Below are 24073 nucleotides of genomic sequence, written 5' to 3' on the forward strand. Positions count from 1 at the left end.
AAGCTCGATGGTCGGAAGCTAAGTAAAAGAAGAGAGCATCAGATCATTTGTAAAGATGTTGCAGCCCCACATGAATTGGAGGCACTAGAAGATATATGATGTGACCATGTATACGGTGACAATGTATTTTCCATATGCAATAAACTTATCTATTCAGAACATTGCTTTTGTAATGCTTTATTGTTTAAAACAATGTAATGAAGGCAAGAATTCCCCAATTGAATTTGATCGTGAAGGAACACAGTAGCAAATTTGATCCTCTGATTTTCAAATGAAAAGTGTATTTACAATTGATGTTCTCTTTCCAATACATGTATAGCTGCATATTTACAAACGTATATTTGTTGGAAGAAGGACAAAACTATTTATTACTGGAACCCATAGGTATCGGCTTCAGGATGGAGCCATGGCTCTTCTCCCAAGTATGGAGCCCATGTAAGAGGCTCAGGGGGGCCTATCCCCCCTCGTGGATTGGGCGGGATGAAGTCCACTGGCCCGTCTGGAGACATAACTTCAGCGACCTCGATCAATTGCGCAATCGTTTCCTCCCTAAACGTTTGGACGTCTAGGTCCACGTAGCGAGACATTGATGGAAACTGCCATCACAATTCATCAAGGCATAAATAAGATCAACATGACAATATATAAGAAGATAAACAAGAGCACGCATGCGTATGGGAGCTGAAAATGCTTACATCCTCTGAAGGGAGCTGAAAAATGCTTCGTAGCAGCAACATTGCATTAAGTGCAACCCTCCACCCATAGCTGTAGCCATCTTCTTGTTTGGGGACACTAACCCTTCGGATGGTCGATCGATCCAGGGTGTCAATGTCCATGCTGAGGCTCTCGTAAGCTGCCATTAGTTTCCTGACACCACTGTAAACAGAGACCAATCATTATCCTGATCAATCCGGACTTCTAACTCAAACAATAATATGTATCTTAATGATTTTTACTTACAGCAAAACATTTCCATGGATACCAGATGTCGAATTTGCAAGGTAAATGACATTTTCTTGCACGTCGACTAGTAGAAGACTCCAATGGGAACTGCACAATAGATTTCTATTAGTTTCAATCCAAAGGAAGCACTATATAACTCGTGTACGGTGATTCCTATAAACATCATGCAAGAGAGAGAGAGAGAGAGAGACAAACTCACTTTTCATGATATGCCAAAAAAAATACTCGGGCATCGTCCAGCTGGACCTCCCGAAACCAGTTCAGCACATCGAGGTACGGAACTGACTCTACTAGCAACAGTGTTGAGACCGGTGAATCAATCTGGAACACTCGTTGCTGTACATCCTCGGGCAATAGCGAAATAACAAAACTTCACAAGGAAACATATCAAGAGTGAGGCATCAACTTTAAGAGCCAAGAATGAAAAATTGTGGGAGGACAGAGAAAAGAGTATACCTTAAAACACATCTGAGCACTTTGTCGTTGACTTCAGTTTTGGGATCAAACAAAATGTTGATTTCTTCAGCATGAATCGGGAAATAACATCTATGCCCTCTAATATTAAAGGGTACATAGAACTCCGGCAACAAAAATTGCAGCGCCTCCTGATTCATGGCGTGGAGTGCGCGAACATTTTCCCTTTTTGTTTGCAATGCAAGCATTGTAGCTTGATGTTCCCTTTGAGAGCTTATCATTAAATTTGCCCGAGTCTGATGTTCATGATCTGGACCTCCCTCGGTCACCTCTTCAATTCTCACTTTTTGTACAGGACGGACATCCAAAATTTGTAACATTCGCTCATCAGTAAATGTAACTGGTCTAAGTAACTTATCGTATCTGAAACGAAGGGCTACTAGGCTGAAAAAATCTTTGTTCATTACTGTCACCCGGTGTGCATGGGCAGCAAGAACGTAACTATCCAAAAAAAATTCGATCATCCAATCTTCTGTGGCTTCCTGCAAGCAAAACAAGGCCGATGCCTTCCACCTAAACAAAATTCCATTCTGCTCACAAATTCTCCTGGCAAGCCTCTGGAAAGGCAATCTGGGAATAGCAGCTGTCGGGTGCTTCATAAACTTTTTGATTTCTCGCAGGGCTGCCGAATGCTCTGCGAAACGCCTTAGTCTAGGCTGCGTTTTGGACAATCGGGAAGGACTGCTTGATTTCCTAGATCTTGAGGCTTTCAGAACGCCCATCTTCTTCCCAGTAGATGAGGGAGCTGCATTGTCAATGGGTCTAGCTGTATGCCTTACACGAGCCATCTGAAAAAGCAAGAAAAAGCAGAAAACTTTGCTATTCAGTAGTACACGATTAACAATTCACCATAAAGCGAGAGAGGGTGGCCAAGAAAGCAATATGCACTTCCTCGCGTTATGGTGAATCCATTCACCATAACGCGAGATGAAGGCCCACAGAAACACAATAATCCTTCTCGCATTATGGTGAATTCATTGACACCAATAAGAGGCGGATTATCATGCATCCTTTGAGCTTTGATCTTGCGTTATAGTGATTTGATTCACTATAACGCGAGACTTAGAGCCAGTCAAAGCAAAACAATCCTCCTCGCGTTATAGTGAATCGATCTACTACAACGGGAGGAGGGTTCTCCCGAATCTCTTACCATTCCGTCTTGCATTTTGGTGATTCGATTCACCATAACACATAGAGCAGTATTGAGATTCTAATGACTCGTCGTCTGCTTTACGGTGAATCGAATCACCATGACAGAGGGCAAACAGTCGAAGAGAAAACAATGGCAGAGGGCAAACAGTCGAAGGAAAAACAAAACAATCAAGTATTATACAAGAAACTCACAAAACAATCAAGTAATACACTTTCATCACATTCTATGAGTGGGAATGGATGGAGACTGTCGTGTAGGAGGTGAATTAATTGACACCAATAAGAGGTGGATTATCGTGAATCCTTTGCCCCTTGGTCTTGCGTTATTGTGAATCGATTCACCATAACGCAAGTCTAAGGGCCAGTCAAAGCAAAACAATCCTCCTCGCGTTATAGTGAATCGATTTTCTACAATGGGAGGAGGATTATCGCGAATCTCTTACGTTTGCCTTCTGCCATGGTGATTCGATTCACCATAAGACATGGATCTTATTGAGATTCTAATGGCCCGTCGTGTGCTTTAAGGTGAATCGAATCACCACGGCAGAAGGCAAACAGTCGAAGAAAAAACAATGGCACAGGGCAAACAGTCGAAGAAAAAACAAAACAAACAAGCAATATACAAGAAACTTACAAAACAATCAAGTAGTATACAAAAACTTACATTTCTTGCGTGCGAATGGATGGAGACTGTCGTGCAGGAGGTGGAAAATCGGTTCAGTACTGTGGCGGTAGTCGGAAGTCACCTGGAGGCAAGCAGGAGGACGGACAAGGCAAAATCGATACGAGGACGAAAAGGTGGCGTGATTAACGGCTTTGATTAGTCTTTAGAGCGAACACACGTGCTGGCGGGCTGCCAGGGCGACTAGGCGGCGCTGACGTGTCGCATAGCATTAAAAAGGGCTTTGATTAAACTTTATAGCTTGTACACGTGCTAGGTACACGGTGGGCTGCCACGTGGCATTCATGGAATGGCGGGTGAAAACGCAGCGCTGACGTGTCGCGTAGCATTAAAAACGGATTTTCTAGGATACTCATCTCATTTATTGCCTCTCTTGGAGTTCGTATTCTCATTTATCTCCCCACCAACGGCCTTCATCTCCATCAACGACTGACTATCTCCTCCAACCCTCCTTCATCAATCATCCTCCTGTATCCAACGTCAAAGACAAACCTCCAACCTCCTTCATCTCCATCTCCTGCGACGATTGTATACAATTCGTTTTCCTGGTATTTTTATCTCTTTTGTGCTTCCTTCTTCTTTTGTTATTTTGTTGTTTTGGTTTCAGTCGTGGAGAACTTCTTGCTTTGTCTTTTCATCGCGTTGAGGTGAATTGAAAACCTATGACTCCTCGCCTTATGGTGAATTGACTGCGAAGAAGAGTATTTTAATTCGTTTGTCACCTCCTCTCTCAGTATGGGTACTGGAGAACTATCTTTATTTGTAATTCACCATAACGTAAGAGGCGTTGCCAAAGGATGATAAAGTCGTCATGTTGTGGTGAATCAATTCACCATAACGCGAGCGAAGGTCCCATAGGAAGCACAATATTCCTCCTCGCATTATGGTGAATCGATTCACCATAACGCGAGAAGAGGTCCTTGACTTAGCTGCAATTTTATTTGCGTTAGGGAAAATAGATTCACTACAACGCGAGGAGGAATACCTGGATTCCTCTGGCATCTCCTCTCGCGTTATGTTGAATCCATTCACACCACACAGAGATTTGTTGTTTAAGATGGACTGTCTCTTGATTCATTGCTTGAACTAATATTTTCCATGTCTTATCTACACCCTTGAATTCAGCCATGGCGCAAGTTCAAGTCGAGTTTGATGTGGACGAAGAGATTAAAGAAACACCTGCAACTCTATTATATGACTTCCTCTACAAATGTCGACATCATGATTTGCACCCTACAATTTCGTTGATGTTCAATTGCGATTTTTCTCTGGAGGATACATTTTCTAGCCATCATGGATACTTTGAAGAGGCAAAGCAAGAGTTTGACGAGCTCACAAATGAAGAACCAATGATGATTGATGGGAAAAATCACATTCATTTTAATCTCAAGGTGTCGCCGGAGAAGAAGCAGAGGTTAAACAGGGATTGGCACAAGGTGCCATGTGATAAGAAGAGAGCTTTGCTATGCCCTTTTCACAAAAGAAAATGCCGCTTGATGGAATACTCTTATGCCTTCTTATGCTTCTTGCACATGAACGTGCAATTAACAGATGAAGAATGTACAGAGCCGCATGCAACAAATGAAAGTGAAGACACGATTTCTCGTCAGGCTAGTCCCACCGTTGAGGATGTTGCTGAAGAGGAGGACACTCCTCATGTGATTGAGGAGTTCAATGTTGAAGAAGAGAGGAAGCTCAGTTCGGCGGTAGATATTGAGGCACTTAGAGAACAAAACAGTGATATAGGTTAGCTTGTGATTGAATCAGATGACTCCTCCCCCATTCCAACGCCATTACTCCCCTCCTACCAAGTAGGAGATTCAGAGTATATATTGCTGACAGACATACAACATGTCTTTAACTTAAGGGAGGACCATTGCATAGCTTTCATAGCCCAAAATCTGGAGGTCGATGACAATTTTGTAGATGATGATGGGATAGACAAGTACTTACTAGTGGATAGCCATGTGAAAGACACCGAGTTCCTATTTGCTGCAGCAACACTAAAGATGATCTATGCTGATGCCCTTAGATATGAAGGAAAAGATGCCACAGAGGAAGAGCTACAAGAAGCAAGGGACAGACTGAATATAACCAACATGGGAGGGTTTAGGGATGTGCCAAATAAGTCAGCGGAAACCGTTCCTAGTTCGAGCACTAATTTATGGCAAGACGCCTTGCTTGAAGCAGATGAGAACCAAGAGGTTAGTTTTTTTTTGTTGTGGATTTGGCTTTATCAACTTTGTCCTGAAATGTTTGGTGATGTTGTTTCTGGCTAATGCTCCTTTATTTTTTCAGTTGGAAATATATGAAGACACATTCCTCAAACGTGCTTCAGGCAAGCGTATGGCAGGATTGGGCCACGATTCGACACTAGGAACATATATACATCGCCTAAAATTCCCTCAAATTGTGATATTTCACGCTAGCTTCTCCAAGGACAATGCAAGTTTTCCTTTGATGGCGATAAAGACTCTATCCAGGTATTTAGGTGGCTATCACTTAAGGCTGAATGCAAACAAGGCAATACTTCTGGAGCGGCAAGCAGCTGTTCGAATTTTTGGAGAGGGACCTGGAGTATATTCGTTAAGATGTAAATATTATTTAACATATGCTGCTTACGGGTTGGCATGTGGAATCACAGATCCTAATCTGTTGAGTGATTGCGGGAAGAAGCATCTTCTTAGAACAGCAAGGCCAAAGGTCCCTGTTGTGCCATTGATAGAGGATGAAGAAGATGATGCAGAAATGTCATCAAAAAAGGCTCGGCTGGGGGAAGTCTCTGCTCCAGATTAACAAATTTAGATTGTTCCAGTTGCTAAGAAGTTTCGTCATATTTCTCAATACTCTTCTTGTTTACCATTACAAACTATGAAATGTATATATATTGGAAACATTTATATGGGACATAGATGAAAGCTCTTGTTCTTTTAAAATCTTTCACAGTTACATCATTGTTTTACAATGTATATTTCAATGATCAATTTTCTTCCACACTCTGCCCTGTCTTTGTCGTTGTCTTAGCCATTCAGCATGATTCTGCTTTCCCTATGAGGAGACATATATTGAACGTCTCCGTTCAGCCTGAACCTTTCTTATTGCACATGACACAGCTGATTCAGCATGTTTGATCTTCACACGAGCCCTCACTTGAATCCGCCTATACCACCACTGACATAGTTGCTTCATGGGATTACTTTTCTTTATTCCTCCTCCATGTTGAGTGGCCCTTTGATAGGCACAACGTGCTTGCCAATGAGATCTTTCCATGCCTTGGGTAGACCAAATCCCAGGGCTTCCAAACTCTTCCGCAAAAAAGGTTCCATGTGCATGCAAAATGTGCTACAAATGCTCAACAACAACAAGACATTTAGTATCGTACAATATTTTTTGAACAACAAAAAAAACTCAAAGCTGTAGGTTTTCAAGTAATAACCATGTATTGTGTCAAGTTTGTCGCACCCCATGCCTTTTCATAGCTAGTGTAGAACTCTGTCGCAACTGCCTCAAATTTCTCAACATCCCCATTTTCAAACCTTGTTTTTTGCAACAAAGGTGCTAGGCGATCAAGTGCCAACCACGCTTTGGCCTTTGCCACCCTTGCTTGTCCAGAAGAGCCTCGATCAGGTACATCTGCATGAAGCTTCCTCCACACCTCAAAATCTGTACCCAGATGACCTCTCTGGGTATGATTAGATAAGAACTTTCTGGCTTTTGCACCTCCAAAACATGGTTTGCTAGGAACATTTCCGGTCTTCCCTGATCTTCTCAAGTCCTTCTCAATCTTCACTTGACCACAATGTAAACCTGCATCTGAAAGCACTTGCTCTATTTTTTTAATAGTTCTTTCACTCTCTACTGCTGGTTTCATATTCCATGAAAATTCGATGTACATGTAGACTAGTTTCTCAATTATTCTAACCAGCACATGCAAAACACAAATATGAACTCTGATCAAAGGGATAGGAAGAAATGGATCCCAATTAGGATCCACTCCTGGAGCATCACGATTTGGGGGTTCACGCCTATTACTGATTGCATTTAGGCATTTCCATTCTCTCTCTTTTCCTCCTTTGGAGACACCTCGTTCGGTCATACAATACAGGCAAGGATACTTGGCCATTGCTCCTTGGGAAATACCAAACATGCATTTCAAGGTTTTAAGATCTGTAGCCAGGTGCCATTCAACCTCATATTCACCATATCCTTCTACATAAAGCTTTTCGCCATTCGACTGCTGCTGGTGGATAGTGGAAGGAAGCTCAGTCTGGTTGAAGTACCACTTTAGAATTTCATGGGTCTCTGTTGGAACCTGTTAACAACAACTGTTAGATTGTCTACAACATCATAACAAGAGGATAGCAACATAATATTCTTTTTTTAAAAATGGATAGCATGTCACCTCAAATGCAGCCAGCCACCAAATCTCATTTTCGGATTGTACACTAAAGTGCTTCTCATCAGCATTACTGATACTTGCATCCAAAGCTCTATTCATTAAAGTAATGCTAACCCTTTCCATCTTCTGTCCTTTGATCACCTCACTCTCATCAAGTTTCAAAACAAATTTCAGCCTTCTTTTGCACTCATGTACACTGATGTCATAAAATTTCACCATAGCCATTTGTAATTTCCGAACATCCATGATGAAATTGTTGAACTCTGTAAGCTCTATTATTTTCTGTTCCCCGCTCTTTTTAGTCACTGTCAATGTGCTAGACACGTGACAAGGCTCTCCAACAAGTTTGACCATTCCCAAGTTGAGAATATTTCGAGCTTTGTTCACGTGAAATGGTTTTGGAATGGGAATTACTGTTTTTTTTCCAAGCTTACAATTGAAACCCTCTTTAACTTTATTAAACAACATCCTGTAAGACTTTGTGCTTATACCAGCCATGTCACATATACCTTGTGCATCTGCAGGCGTGAATGCTTCACTCACCTCCTGCAAGGATTGCTTTGCTATGTCTGATCAAAGTCTTGCAAACTTAGGATGCTGTATTGCTGACTCCACGATGTCTTTTGTCAGAACTTTGCCAAATATATCAGAGCCTTGCTCTTTTGGACCCACAACATCTGTGACCATCCTGAAGCAACAACGATAGCTATTTCAGTCCACCATTCATCTAACTATACCACCCCCACACCCAATCCCCCATCTCCAAAAAAGGAACTAAAGATGAAAATGAAAAGTGAGTGCTCAAAGAAATTTTAGCTTGAAGAAATTATAGATCCCAATACCTGCAAGCTTTTACACGACGCTTCCATTGGCCACCTCCAACATTGAGTTCTTCCAATGGTTTGATCTGTCTCTTGCGTAATCGAGCACCCAATGGCGTGTCTTTCAAATATTGCAATTTTCTGTTGAACTTTTCAAGTTGTTTTCGAAGGTGTGCATTCTCACTCTCCAATGTGAAATTGTTGATTTCTCGGACTGCCAAAATTTCATTCTTCTCCTTAATAGTGTCCTGCATCTTACAAATAGTCTGCTGCAAATGATCAAACTCTTTTTGTAACCCAGCACAAACTTTTGCTTTGTCCTCGTTTGAAGCTTGCAAAGCTGTTGTGATCGATGCCAAGTAAAAATTCGCACCTTCAAGCATTTTTATTCTGGCATCTCTATCACTCAAATGTCTTTCAAAGATACTTTGACATTGGCCAAACAATCTTTTGCAATACCCAAGCAATCTATTTTCACCCTCACACACAAACTTGAAGAAACTTGTCAACCCAAAGAATGATGGGGATTGAGAGGAGGTTGGATCTGGTGGGTAAATACTACCATCCAACCATAGGTCCATATTTTTCTTTCCTTCGTTTCGAAGCTCAGTAATGCGGGCTTCGCATGCTGGCCTAGACCAATTTCTCTTACAGCAGGGAGCATAATCGGGTTCTACTTGGAAGTGGATGTCCACCTTTTTCCTCTTTTGCTGCACAGGTTCCATTGCATTGTTCTGTGCTTTAACAACACCAAAAAGCATCATGAACTCACACTTTAACCAAAAAAACCAAAGATATTACACTTATCTCCCGTGAAGAAGATTGCTTCATTAAAACCAAAAGACAACATCACTAAATAATACCTCCTTGTCCATCAAACAAACTTGTTGGTATCCTGGATGAACCAAAATGTACAGAGTACTTGTAAGCACAACCCTCACTTGAAAAAGGTAAGAAATGGGATTGTTATTCATGCACAAGCAGGTATGGCGCATGAAGAACAAATACTTTTCCATCCTTTTTCAAAACTTGCCGCCTTGAGAAGAAGAGAAAATCAAAAACCTCCCGCTCAAAAAAATTCGGATTTGGAGTGGTTGTGGTTGTGCAGTCGGGAAGACAATGAGGGAGACAATGCAAGATGATGGGTTGCAGGGACGGAGTTCGGTTCAAGTTTGGTTAGCAAAGTTGGCTTCGTTACATTCAAAAGTGTAATGAAGAAAGAGAGTGGTGTCTTTTTTCAATAAAATAAGGCACCATAGTGGTAATAAAAAACTATACTCAAGATGCATTGTTTTGAATTAAAAAACACCCTACATGTTAGTTAATGGAATAAAGAACTCAAAAATGACGCACGTACCCTCCAATATTATATGTGGATTTATTGGCTTGCTTTGTCCACATCACCATCCCAAGGGATCTCTTACAAGGCCCCTTTTTGAGTCCAAATTTTCCCTAATGTAATGTAGAGCTCCACTCTCACTCCCTCCTTTGTGGACACACATGGTTGTTTTTATAGATATCCAAGATATCTCTCTTCCTCTCCTTTCTATTTGATTAAATAATGGAGCTATTCTTATGGTGAGTCGTGCTAACCCTTTTTCTCAATATAGCTTCCTTCTTTTTAAAACGAAGAGCTTGCTACTTTACCTTGGGTAGCCTAAGAACCTTTCACAAAATCATGCAAGCAAAGCTACCCATGTGGAAGTAACATAAAGCATGCACAATTTTGAAAGGGCTTCCTAATTTTGTAAAAGCTATGAATTCCCATCAATGGCTTTTCGTGTAAAAGTGATCGGGCGAGAGCAAATTCTAAACATGTAGATTGAGCATCTTCTGAGCACGCATGAGGTACTTCCCCTCTCCAATTGCCATCTCTTATGTTTGTCTCTCTTGTGCTAAATTCAAAAAAGCTCTTATCTTGAAAGGGGTTCCTCAGTTTGTAAAAGCGCTGAATTCCCATCGACTTTTCATGTAAAAGCAATCAGGTGAGAGCTAATTATAAAACCGATCAGGTGAGAGCGAATTGTAAAAGCGATCAGGTGAGAGCGAATTGTAAACCTATAGATCAAGCACCTTCGGAGCACGTATGAGTTACTTCCCCTCTCCAATCACCATTGCTTCTCTCTATCTCTCTTGTACACACACACACACACACACACACACACAAGCTCATATGCTATTGTGCTCTGCCCTCTTGTATGCGTGCGAGAGATGCACACTCTTATTGGCCGTGCAATGTTGGTGGCCCCTTTTGCTCTTCATGGTTAGCACCCATTTATGAGGCTCTTTTGTGGGCTTGTGTGTAAGGCCCATGGGTGCCCAAAAACATGGAAAGGGTGTTATGAAAATGGCATGCCCTCAGTGAGAAGCTTGGAGGTACAAAAAGGGCCTTGTAAGGATTAGCTTAAGTTGCTATTTTTTTGGGTTTAGAATGCTAAACTTGGCTCCATAGTAGAGGACAAGCTAATGAATACCTTACTTTTGGGTCCCTTTTTAGGCTACTAACTCCTAGCGCCTCTCCTATTCTTACTCTAGGATCCACTCACTTTTTAGAAAAGTAAGCACTATTTGTAGAGTCCATTCTCATTTTTTAAATTTCTAGGTGTGAGATTCCTTGGACCTCTTGCCTTTTTTATGTGGTGTCACACTTCTCTTCTCAAAATTTGAGAAACGCGGATAAAAGAGATCCTAAAAGTAGGGTTTTTTGAAAATATTTAAATTTTAACATTTTTTAATCAAAAAACGGTCCCTCAATCATATGTAGCCTCCAAAAGTACTTTTTCAAGGCCAGTTTTAGTCAATAAATACCTCTTCAAGCCCCATACCTTTTCCATCATATTTCATGCGTTTGTATGTGGTCCCACACCTCTCTCTTCTCCAAATATGAGAAACGCCAGGTATAAGGGACCCTAAAATTAGGGTTTCTTGAAAATTTTAAATTTAATATTTTTTAATCAAGAAAGGGTCCCTGAATCATGTTACCCTTAGAAGTACCTTTTGAAGGTCATTTTCAACAATAACTATCTCATTTTCTTTTATTCATCCTTTCATCTTACTCTAATTCTTCTTTCATTGCTGACATTAGCGCCTCCTTTAGAATATATAATCATCCCTTCATCTTACTCTAATCCTTCAGGAATATGCATCAATGAAATGTCCTTACGTAAGACAACCATTGGATAATGCATCCACTTCTAATAAGAGGGAAAAAACCCTATCTTTGAAACCGGTGAATGGAGACCTTCTTTTCCTTTGTTCTCTTGGCACTTGTGTGTGGCGAACACCTTTGCATGCACAGCCATACAAGGATGACCACAAGCGATGCGCAGTGTAAAACAGACACTGCCGTAAAGGGTGTGAGTGGCTACACTATGCAAGGTGCCAAGCATTGGGCATGCTCAAGAGGACCACAAGCCACCACAAGACAAAGTGCCATGCCCCCTCTTGATGATGGGAAATTAGGGGCCCAATATGGCCTAAATGCCCTCCACACTTTAAAAAAAAAACTATATGGGTTTTTAAAAACCCTTCTCGTACACGTTTTCTCCAAAAAGATAGAAGCTTTGTTTCCTAGCATTACCTTAGGCCGAAAAATTACTACTAAGCTTGTTCCAAGGCATGGATATGCTAAAGGTTTTGTTTGCCAATATCCACTACTTATTGCTAATAAATGCCTAGACCCCACTATATATTCCAAGTAGCCAAAGGTCCCAAAAAAGAGCGAAAAATCATGATCACTATCTTGATTACTTTTAAAATCTTAGCTTTTGATCGATTTTGGAGCATCCCCCTAGCATGGAAGTAGCCAATCCTGTTTCCCACAAGGTCCAAAAAAGGAGGAGAAAAAGCCCGATCACTATCTTGATTAAATTCAAAATCTTAGCTCTTGGTAGACTTTGGAGCATCCCCCTATCACGTTTCTTTTATTTGTCTAAGTTGATCAATAATAATAGAATCTTCCTTCCCCTTCTGATTTTACTTTTGCTACAACCATGAATAAGTTTTTACATAGTTCCTTTCACTTCCTTGTCCTTTAGGTATATTGGAGGCCCTTTTAGATTGTTGATCTCTTGAAAGTCTCTCGAATTTCCAAAGCCATTAGGGCTTTGAGTCATGTTTTATTGTTTGGATCCTTTGCTTAAATTATCTACTTCCAAATATGATGTTATCTTTGTATTCACTAGCTTTCTGATTCATAACTTTGTTACAAATCAGAAAGCTAATGTTTTTTTTCTCTTAGAGTAATGCATTAAATCTCGCTTTTCAAAAGGTTACATCTAGCAAGACATAGAAGGATGGACAGAGCCTCATCCTCCCTAATATAAAAACCTTTATGAATACCATAAAAAATAAACACACTAACTATTTCAAGCTTCTCAATTTGTGATTCTTTTTGTTCTTGAAAGGTAAGTGCCCAGCCATGTGGAGTACTGCTAGGCTAAGATGGATGCTACTTTATTTTTAACATAAATAGATGTTTGGTTTAGTATGCATGATTTTTTATCACTTGAAGTCAAAAATGGTGTAGATTGGGAAATTTATCCTCATTCATCCCAAACAAGCTGAAAGTTCTAAATGCCACTACAATGGAGTGAATTGACATGAATTCTAGAATTCTTAGCAAATAAGATATAGCAAATTGTGCACCTGTATAGAGATTGAGCTTGTTGTATGTATAGACTCCAATGACTTGACTTGTGTGAGCTTCCGACAACATAACTATGCCATGTTAAACATTGTAATGAAAAAGAACCCGACGTCGATGAGAGCAGCCGTCGACCGACTGTGTGTGCGCTTTGCTTATATAAAGAGAGAGAAGATGCGATAAATTAAAGCACAACTCACAATTACGTGGCCGATTTTTGCAGACGAGATAGCTGTGGCTCTGGCTCGCGTGCTCTCCTGCAAGGCAGCACTAGCCGGTATACTCGCCTGCGGTGTGGTTTGATGAAAGTAGAACACTTGTGGGGATTTACTTACTCATGTTCATGTCTGTTTACTTACTCATGTTCATGTCTGTTTTGTGTACAGCAGATCCCGCTGGGAACAGCCGCCCCGATCTTACGATGAAATTCACAAGTACACCACTTCCTGGCTCCGTCACCAAGTCTTGGTGCGTGGCTAAACCTGCAACTGACCCCGCCGCCTTGCAGAAGGCTCTCGACTTTGCTTGTGGAGCAGACACTGCCTTCTGCCAAGCCATCCAGCCTAACACCCTGCAATCACATGCATCGTCTGCTTTTAACGCCTACTGACAGTCCCTCAAGGCCAACGGCGGAACTTGCAGCTTCAATGGGGCTGCCGTCCTCACAATTACTGACCCAAGTAAGTTACTTCATGTGGTGCAGCGAACGGCATTTTGTTTTCTACACTAACTGCATATGCTGCTCCCGATGCAGGTTATGATGAATGCGAGTACACCTCTCTTTGATGTCGTGTAGCTGATTGGAGTTCTTTTGAGTGAAAAGGAATTTCGTTGGCCTGCTTTTGTTCAAGTGAGGTTTAGGAATTTTAGTTGATTTTCTAATCAAATTTTTGGGATTCCTATAAGAATCAATTTTTACTTTCCACATTCAGCGTGGAAAATTTGGAACCCTTCTCTCTCTCTCTCTCTCTCTGTCTCTCCAATTCACGTGCTCAAAGTTAAACAAAATGATGCCTTTATCTATTTTTCCTCTAGATAAAAACTTAGGACTTCCCCATATGGATCTCGTATATTTGGATCTATCACATGTATGGAAGTCTACGAGCAAATAGGTTTTTGGACCTGAGGATGTCTATCGAAAGTAACCTTGGTGTGATATTGACATTTTCTGTAGTGGATGTTCTTTATCCAAAGTAATGCTAGGGCAACTTGGAAGCTATGGAGATTAGGACGTCTCCCAAAGTAACCTTGGCATCACATTGGCATTTTGTGTAGTGGATACATTCTCACTTCGTTCCAAATTGAGGCAATAACATGAGACTTTTGTTTATCCAAGCACTATCTTCATGGCATCAGTCATATGTGTATTAAAGTGATACTCCTTGTACCACAAGGCTTGTTCACTAAGTAGAGCAATGCTTGTGGTTGATCAAAGTTTTAAGCCGACTAGAAGTCTCGTCAACTAATCAAGAAATGCTTGATTAGTTCGTGATGAGCCTTATATTGGCACCACAATTAATTATCCTTATGATTGGATGAATCTTTTGAAAGCTGATTAGCAAAGTAGTGGGCAATATCCTCACTATTCTTAGATACAAATTCAAGGCACAAAGGCTCGTTAACTAATCAAGCAATCATTGATTAATTGATGAGCCTTACATAGACATCAAAATTATAAACAAATATCACCAGACTATGGATGGTAAAAAAATCAACTCAAAAATCAATGAGGAGAAAGCTAATACCTTTCGACGTTCTATCTTCATGCTTGCATCTTGTACTTCCTTAAATCCCATGATTTGTAGGTTTTCTCGAACATCTGCTAAGCTCCATTCTTTTCTAGCATTGACAAGGTCAATGGTGCCATTGGGTAGTTTTACCGATTGTTATATGGGTGAATCAACACCCTCACATGACTGCAATAGTATCCACTCCCCCTTTTTCTTCATCCTCGCTTGTAGTGGAATTGGACATATTACTTAGAGCGTGCTTTCAAGTATCAAAGTGTGATACTTGAAATCACAAATCTACAAGAATATGCATTTCCCTTATGCACCCCTTCGAATATATACCTTGCATTTCCAAATAAATCATTCATTTAGTCAAATTTCAATTTCTTGCAATTAAACATTACTGGAGTGGCTTGTGGAAAGAGCTTACAAAACACATGCACAAAAAGATGAATGGGAGCATACCAACTAAGACCTACTGATCAAGACGGCTTTGTAAATTTTAAAGATGATTGGATATCACTAATCATGTTTTGTTTGAAGGTATCTACAATCCACTTGTCTAGGATTGGCCACTCTATATTGCATAATGAGGGAAATGGAATTTTTTCAAGTCTTCCATAGTCTTTAGGCCTAGAGGGAACCATATAAGAGTGTGTGAAAAAGAATATTCTACTACCAAGAAGTGTCCTAGGGTTCTTGTTGGGGAAAAAAACCTCACCTATGGTAGAATGGAAAGCACTAAACATCCCTGTTATTCTCTTCAATGGTTGTTCCTTTATATAACTTTATGGGAATATGTGAGCATACACAAAACCACCAAAAAAAGAAGTGAACAACAAAGGTATAACAAAATGATTTGAATAGAACCACATTAGTGACAAAATACTTACAATTACAAAGGAAACTTGGTTTTTGCCATTTTAGGAGGAAGATAAATGTCTGAAGCCATGTAGACATGTTGAAGCACTACCACCATTCCTTCATTTTGAGTTTTCTTAAAAGCTAGAAATATTCCCTTCCAATGATGTTCCAAAACACCACAAGTTTTGACTCTATGTGGCCCTCTTAAGCTTGGCTGTAAATAACCTAATCATTAACCCTGAATCTCTCTCCAACCCAAATTATATCTTGCTCATTCCTAGATTTGTTAAGAACATACTCAAAGATGCAATCATTGGGTCTCCATTTCAATGTTTCCCTTGTTGAGAACTTGCTTGGAAGAGGATAAAGTGTCTTAAGTAGGATTAGAGGAGGAATAGGGAGGTTAGAAGGTCTCTAGAGGATTAGACAAGATCTTAGAGAGCAATTAAACCTTGCAACAAGATTTACAAGTGGTTAGAGAGGGATTACAGAGGTTATAGCACGATTATTAGAGATATGGAATCTTGCAAGAGGGTTGGAGACCTGTTGTTGCAAGGTTAAGGAGAGATTATAGATGTTGGATAAATGTAATCCCAACTCCTTAGTCCAATTTAAATGTGGTTGATAGGCTAGTGGTCAGTGGTTGGTGTGTAAAGCCTACAAATGGTTGGTGCATGTTGTTCATGCAACTCATGCAACTAAAAATAGGGTAGAGGAGTCTCTAAATAAGGTACAAGTCGTGATCAAGTGATTATGTAAGTTTGGTTCATGTCTAATCATAATTAGAGTCTTATTGTGTTAATCTCATATCAATTTTCTGCATATACCAAATTTTTGTCCCTCATATTCATGATGTCTTGTACAATCTTTGATCCACCTTGAGGATGTTTTGATCAATCTTCATAGCTTAGTTATCAAATCTAACATTTGGTATCAGAGCATGATCAATTTAGGATTAGATTATTAGCCAAAAACCCTAATCCCACCATAGCCAGTTTTTCTCTGTTTGGACAGCATGCCAAAGATTGGCTTCATGCAATCATTCTAAGCCATCATACTTCAATCCAATCATATAGCCATGTTGCCTAGCTCCCACGCTCTCATCAAAACGCAACTCACAGCCGGAATCCCTCTCTTCTACGCGAATTTCTCATCGCCATAAAATCTGCAGAGGCGACCTGGTAATCGGGCAAAATCGGGCGTGTCTTGAGGAATTGGCCTAATTCCTTTTAGGTGGTGTTAGTCTATTATATGAGAGTTAAGCATACGAAATCTTGAAGAATTTCGCATGCTGCTGTACGGGCTATTTTTGTAGACGCCTATTTTGGTTTTTTTGCTCCCTCAACATGGTGATGATTATTTTGATCTTTATTGAAGATATTCTTATTATTTGGTTCTAAATCATCTATGTGAGCAATTTTTCAACATCAAGGATTATATTTCTTCATCATGGGTTCAAAGTTCCCCGACAAATTCAATGGAACCGGGTTCCATACCTGGCAAATCAAGGTGAAGGGCTACCTCATGAAGAAAACTTTGTGGAGTACGGTCAAGCCTCTTCCGGAAGATGAAGCTGGTATTTCTGCTGCAGTTACAAGAGCTACAACGGCTGCACTTCAAGCAAAAGATGAGCAAGCACTTGGTATTATCATTACTGCTTTAGAAGATGATTTTATTCATTATATTGATGATGTTGAGTCAGCCATGGAAGCTTGGGAATTATTAGAACGTACTTTTGGTGCAAAGGCAAAGCATTCCAAGATCAGTTTGAAGATGCAACTCTTTGATCTAACCATGGAGAGTAATGAAAATTTAGCAGCTTTGATTAACAGGTTGAAGAGCTTAATGACACAGTTGGTTTATGTTAAATCTCCTGTTCCTGAAGAAGATGCTATTGCTATCCTGCTCAAAATCTTACCTTCAAGCTTTAGACAAATTGTGACGGTACTTAAAGAGAAGGAGCCAGTCCCTTCTTTGGAAAGTATCATAAATTCTTTGCAGGAAGAAGACAAGAAGATTACAAAGGATGTGATAGATCCTTATACATATACTGTTACTACGACATCGACAAAGAAGAATTGTACTATTTGTGGTCGTACAAATCATCTTACGAAGGATTGTTTCTCCAAACATTCTTGTGAGTATTGTGGAAAGACGAATCATCCATCCTCAAAGTGCTACCAAAAAGATCAAAAGCAAGCAAAGGCACATGTGGTTGAAGAAGTCAACCAACAAGAAGAAACAAATCTTTGTTCTAGTCTTAGTATAAAAGATGTAGATGAGGAATATGCTTTTTAAATTATGTCATGTATGTGGTTGAGTCAAGACTTATGTTGTTCCAACTTGACGAGTTGTAGAGGAGAGTACACTACCCTATGTTGTTGTTAAGGGGGGACTCTTACTCATTGTGTCAAGGAGATTTTCTTAGACTTGATTCATGTTTTGTAAGAAGTTGGTCTTAAGGGGGGATTGTTGGATAAATGTAATCCCAACTCCTTAGTCCAATTTACATGTGGTTGATAGGCTAGTGGTCAGTGGTTGGTGTGTAAAGCCTACAAATGGTTGGTGCATGTTGTTCATGCAACTCATGCAACTAAAAATAGGGTAGAGGAGTCTCTAAATAAGGTACAAGTCGTGATCAAGTGATTATGTAAGTTTGGTTCATGTCTAATCATAATTAGAGTCTTATTGTGTTAATCTCATATCAATTTTCTGCATATACCAAAATTTTGTCCCTCATATTCATGATGTCTTGTACAATCTTTGATCCACCTTGAGGATGTTTTGATCAATCTTCATAGCTTAGTTATCAAATCTAACAATAGACACACAAGAGAATTGGAGAGAGATTACAAGCTCACAACAAAGATTAGAAGATTGCAAGAAAGATTAGAGAGGAATTATAGAGGTTATAGCACGATTAGTAGAGATATGGAAGCTTGAAATAGGGTTTAAAACTTACTGCAATATTAAGGAGAGATTAAAGACATACAACACAATTGAAGAGAGATTACAAGCTTATAGCAAAAATTAGAAGGTTACAGGCTAGATTAGAGAGCGATTCGAGAGCTCTAAGACTAATGGTTTGCATGTGTAATTAGTTTAAGAGCATAGAAAGGAGCTAGGAAGCTTGGAGAATCCCATTTTCACTATAGAATAATATGGAAGAACTTTTTTGGGGATAAAATCAATTTTTTGGAGGAAAAAAAGTAATTTTTAGGGTTACTTTTTTGCTATGTAGGTCTGGTGGGGCCTGAGGGAGGTGAACTGACACTAGTGGGGCTACTAGATAAAAAAAGGTGATGTGATTGGGGTTACTAGGGGGATAAGCCTAAAGTATACCAATAAATATCCCTACTTTAGGTCTTAAATATAGTGGATAGAATGTGCAATCCACCCATTCATCCAAACTTGATTAAAATATCATTAAAATTAATCCTTAAGGGCCCTTTGGGTAGTCCATATTTCCCCTAATGTAAATCGTCAGGTTTTGGAGGGTATTATAAAGAAGGCAAGGTATTTCTAGGCCCTCAGTGAGAAACCTTGATGTTTCATCCAATAAAAAACCCGAGAGCATGTAAATCGTCAGTTTTTCGGACAACTTGTCGCTATTTTTTCTCCACCGAGAGCTCTAGTTGTCAGATAGAGTCAATCCAAGACTCAATGCTCATATAAAGAAGTTATTGTTTTGCAAAGTGTAGGTCATCATTTTTAGGGCTTGAAGTAGAGGCGTGTATGTGTTGGAAGTGTTCATGGGGTTCCTTTCTTATATGTATGTTCGGTAGACTGAGTGGGTCATCTTGTGTGTTTCCCCACAACATCTTGACTTTAATGCTAGAATGACATCCACAATTGATGAGCTTGAAGCCTGTTATTATGTTCGATAGGAGTTCAAAAGTACCTCGCAAATGAGAAAATTACAAATTTATTACCACATTTGAAATGAGTTTTGTATCACGAATCAATACGTAGGACTAATGGTTGCCTTCAACACTGAAGGTGTTTTGGTGCACTTTTGCTATCAAAAGTGCTATTTGGGAGATGGGAAAAGGGAACATTCTCCTATTTTTATTGAATTTTGGGGAGGAGTGTGCTAACTCCCTGGCCATACTTTATGTATGGTTTTTTTTTTAGCTTCACTCACACAAACGAGCACAAAAATCCTATGACCTAATGAACTAGTATTCAAATGTGGTAATGAATTTTGAATTATCTACCTTGTGATGTACTCTGAGATCTCTATCAATTTCCATCGATTCCTCACGTTGAATATAAAGTACGTTGACAACGCAAACGTGCAATCAATCAAGAGGATAATGGTACCCAAGCATTCTAGTTAGAGGGGAAAATCCCTATCTTTGAAACTAGTGAATGGAGACCTTCTTTTGCTTTTCTCCCTGGAAATTGGGCGTGCCAGACACCTTTGCATGCGCAACTATACAAGGATGATGACAAGCAATGTGAAGTGCACAACATACACCACCATTAAAGGGTGTGAGTGGCTACACTATGCAAGGTGCCAAGCATTGGGCGTTCTCAAGAAGACCACAAGCCACCACAAGACAAAGAGCCATGCCCCCTCTTGATGATGGGAAATTAGGGGCCCAAAATGGCCTAAATGCCCTCCACACTTTTCAAAAAAACACCATATGGGATTATAAAAACCCTTCTTGTACACATTTTCTCTCGAAAGAAAGAAGCTTTGTTTCCTCTTAAGCCTTAGGCCTGAAAATTACTACTAAGCTTGTTCCGATGCATTGATATACCAAAGGTTTTGTTTGCCAATATCCACTACTTATTGCTAATAAATGCCTAGACCCCACTGTGTATTCCAAGTAGCCATTCCTCTCTTCCCGCAAGGTCCAAAAAAGGAGGGAAAAATCCACATCACTATCTTGATTACTTTCAAAATCTTAGCTCTTGATCGATTTTGGAACATCCCCCTGGCATGTATTCAAAGTAGCCATTCCTATCTTCCCGCAAGCTCCAAAAAAGGAGGAAAACAATCCCGATTACTATCTTGATTAACTTCAAAATCTTAGCTCTTGGTAGACTTTGGAACATTCCCCTCTTCTAATTTTACTTTTGCTACAACTAGCCATGAATAAGTTTTTACATAGTTCCTTTCACTTCCTTGTCCTTTAGGTATATTGGAGGCCTTTTTAGATTGTTGATCTCTTGAAAGTCTCGAATTCCCAAAGCCATTAGGACTTTGAATCATGTTTTATTATTTGGATCCTTTGCTTAAATTATCTACTTCCAAATATGATGTTATCTTTGTACTCATTAGCTTTTTGATTCATACCGTGTTGCTACTTAACTCCTTTGCTAGTTGTTGCCAAAGAGTACTTTATAAGAAATGACATCTTTTGCATGATTCCAAGTACCAAAATTTGATTTTGGGAAAACAAACTTAACAACTCTAATTATCATTAAGGTCATGATCGTGTAGTGAGCTTTGGAACACACATTATTGATTTTGATGTTCCCTCCATCCTAATAGTATATGAAAGAAAATTATGCACAATCGTTTGTTGCCCATCATTGATTTCCACCTCTATTGTGCAAGGATCTAGCATCATGTAACCCATCATTGGATTTGATGTTCACTCCATCCCAATAGTATGTGAAAGAAAATTATGCAGCAGCTTTTGTTGCCTATCATTGGTTTCTACACCATCACCACTATTGTGCAAGGATCTAACATCATGTAACCTATCATTGGTTTTGATGTTCACTTCGTGTCTCAATAGTATGTGAAAGAAAATTACACACCACCTTTTATTGCCATGATTGGCTTCTATGCCATAGCAAGGATCTAACACATATAACACATCATTGCTATGGCTTCTATGCCATAGCAAGGATCTAACATTGATTTCCACCTCTATTGTGCAAGGATCTAGCATCATGTAACCCATCATTGGATTTGATGTTCACTCCATCCCAATAGTATGTGAAAGAAAATTATGCAGCAGCTTTTGTTGCCTATCATTGGTTTCTACACCATCACCACTATTGTGCAAGGATCTAACATCATGTAACCTATCATTGGTTTTGATGTTCACTTCGTGTCTCAATAGTATGTGAAAGAAAATTACACACCACCTTTTATTGCCATGATTGGCTTATATGCCATAGCAAGGATCTAACACATATAACACATCATTGCTATGGCTTCTATGCCATAGCAAGGATCTAACACATATAACACATCATTGGTTGGCATCAAAACCTTCCAAGGATGTTGTAAACTCATGATCCTTGTGATCGACATCTAGCAGCACATGGAAGGATGGAGAGAGCCTCATCCTCCCTAATCCTTGACTTGGTCTTGGTTCTGCGACACGAACCTACTTGGAAAGGGGACTTATGCAAAGTGCCAAAGATTGGCAAGATAGCTTGACAGAGAGTGACCCAGGTAAGAGATACCATAAAAGGAAGAAAGCCAAGCAACACCTACTTCACTCTAGCCCCACTAGCACTTTTCCATTACAAAGTTCACCTCCTTCGCCATTGGGGGGGAGTTCACCTGGAATCGTAATTTCTATACCAATTCCAATTATGGCTCAACCACCACTTCCTCCTCCATTCGCCATTCAATCACCTTTGGTTTTGCCACCAACTTTGGCCTGTCCTGATGCATCCCTCATCCCATTCCCCACATTCTATGGGACGTTGTTGAAGGATCCCACCGCTCATCTAAACAATTTCAAAATTGCTTGTTTGACCTCACACATCGTCGAGGAAGGGCATGTGATGAATTACTTTAGCACTACACTCAAGGGTGAGGCCTCAAATTTGTTTTGCCAAGCAACAACCAAACTCCATCCCAAACTTTTCCGATTTTGAGCAAAAATTCTTGGCTGAATTTTGCAAACCTCCAAACTTCTTCGCATTTTTTGAGCAATTACGCTCATTCAAGCAAAATCACCCGGATGAGACCGTGGAACAAGCGGTCATGAGGTTTAGGAACTTTGTTGATCATTACACTCCCGTTTTTAACATCGACCCACTCACCATCATGGACTTGTTTCTACAAGGCATACACCCTAGCATCCACATTTGGTTAGAGCTCAAGCCCGAAATTACTTGAATACGGCCATCACTTTTGCCATTAATGTGGAGAGCTCTTATCGATGTGTTTACGAGCCACAATAGGCCACGAGTCCATCTCCCTCGTGTTATCCATGGCTAGCACCACATACTCCCGTTTTGCCCTCCCCGTAACAACCTTGGCCAACCTCATCGTATGTGCCTCAACTTCAACCAACTCAACCATTCCAATTCCCACCCGTTGTACCACCTCACCTTCACGTGACCTCAGCACCTCTTTTGCCTTTAGCACCCCCACCTTCTTCTAGCGTCGTGGCTCCCCTAGCCTCTTCACAAAATCATGTTCTGCCCCTTATGCTCCATCACCGTATGTGACTTACCTTGATTCTACTTCTACCACTCCACCACCAACACATCACAAGGGGGGGATGGGTATGAAAGCACTACGTCTAGTATTTGGGATTTGAAAAACATGATGACAAATTACATGAACCAACTTAATGAAAATGTAAAGGCTGTAACTCTTGATGTGAGTTTTCTAAAGCGCCAACAAAACTTGTTGTCTGCACGTCGCCTTGAGCCTAATCCCACCAACATGGTGTGTCGAGCTTGTCATGTATCCGGCCATCTTTCCAAAGATTGCCCCATTATTATTTGCACTTATGAGAAATGTTTGGGTAGGGGGCACACAGAGGATATGTGTTACATTAAGATGCGCCATTTGATGAACAAGAACACCACTTTGCCACCCCCCGGCCCCATTAATCATCGTATTGGTGCCGAGAAACCCCCGGGCCCTAGTTGGACACTTCTTCAGAGGGGGTCTGCTAGTTCTCCAGCAGTTGCTTTGTCTAGTGCACCACCTTCAACCACTGAGAACCCTTCGATTAATATGATTGAGTTAGATTCATCACCCATGCGAGCCATCACATGAAAGGGGAAAGGGAAGGTTGTTGATGAGGAGGGAGATCTCGAACCCTGTTGTTGCTACCCGCCCACCCACCCATGTCACTGTTCGTGTTGCCGACCCTTTATCTTGACCTCACCACACTCGTCCACGCCCTACTCCAAGTAAGTTGTTTTCCCCCATTCTTTCTTTTGACCTTGTTTCTGCTCTTAATTGAGTAGAGCTCACCATGTCCCTTCCATAATACCTTCTCACTTCTCCTTCTAGCCGAGCCCTTTTGATGAGGAGGTACTGCAGAGCTTTGAGTTCTTCCCACAGGGACTGGGTCCTAATCTTCCCGTTGTTCAGAAAGTGGATTCCCTTCTTGCTGAGCGCGAGTG

The sequence above is a fragment of the Cibotium barometz genome, chromosome 21, assembly GCF_041138505.1.
Source record: "Cibotium barometz isolate CiBa-2024 chromosome 21, ASM4113850v1, whole genome shotgun sequence".
NCBI lineage: Eukaryota > Viridiplantae > Streptophyta > Polypodiopsida > Cyatheales > Cibotiaceae > Cibotium > Cibotium barometz.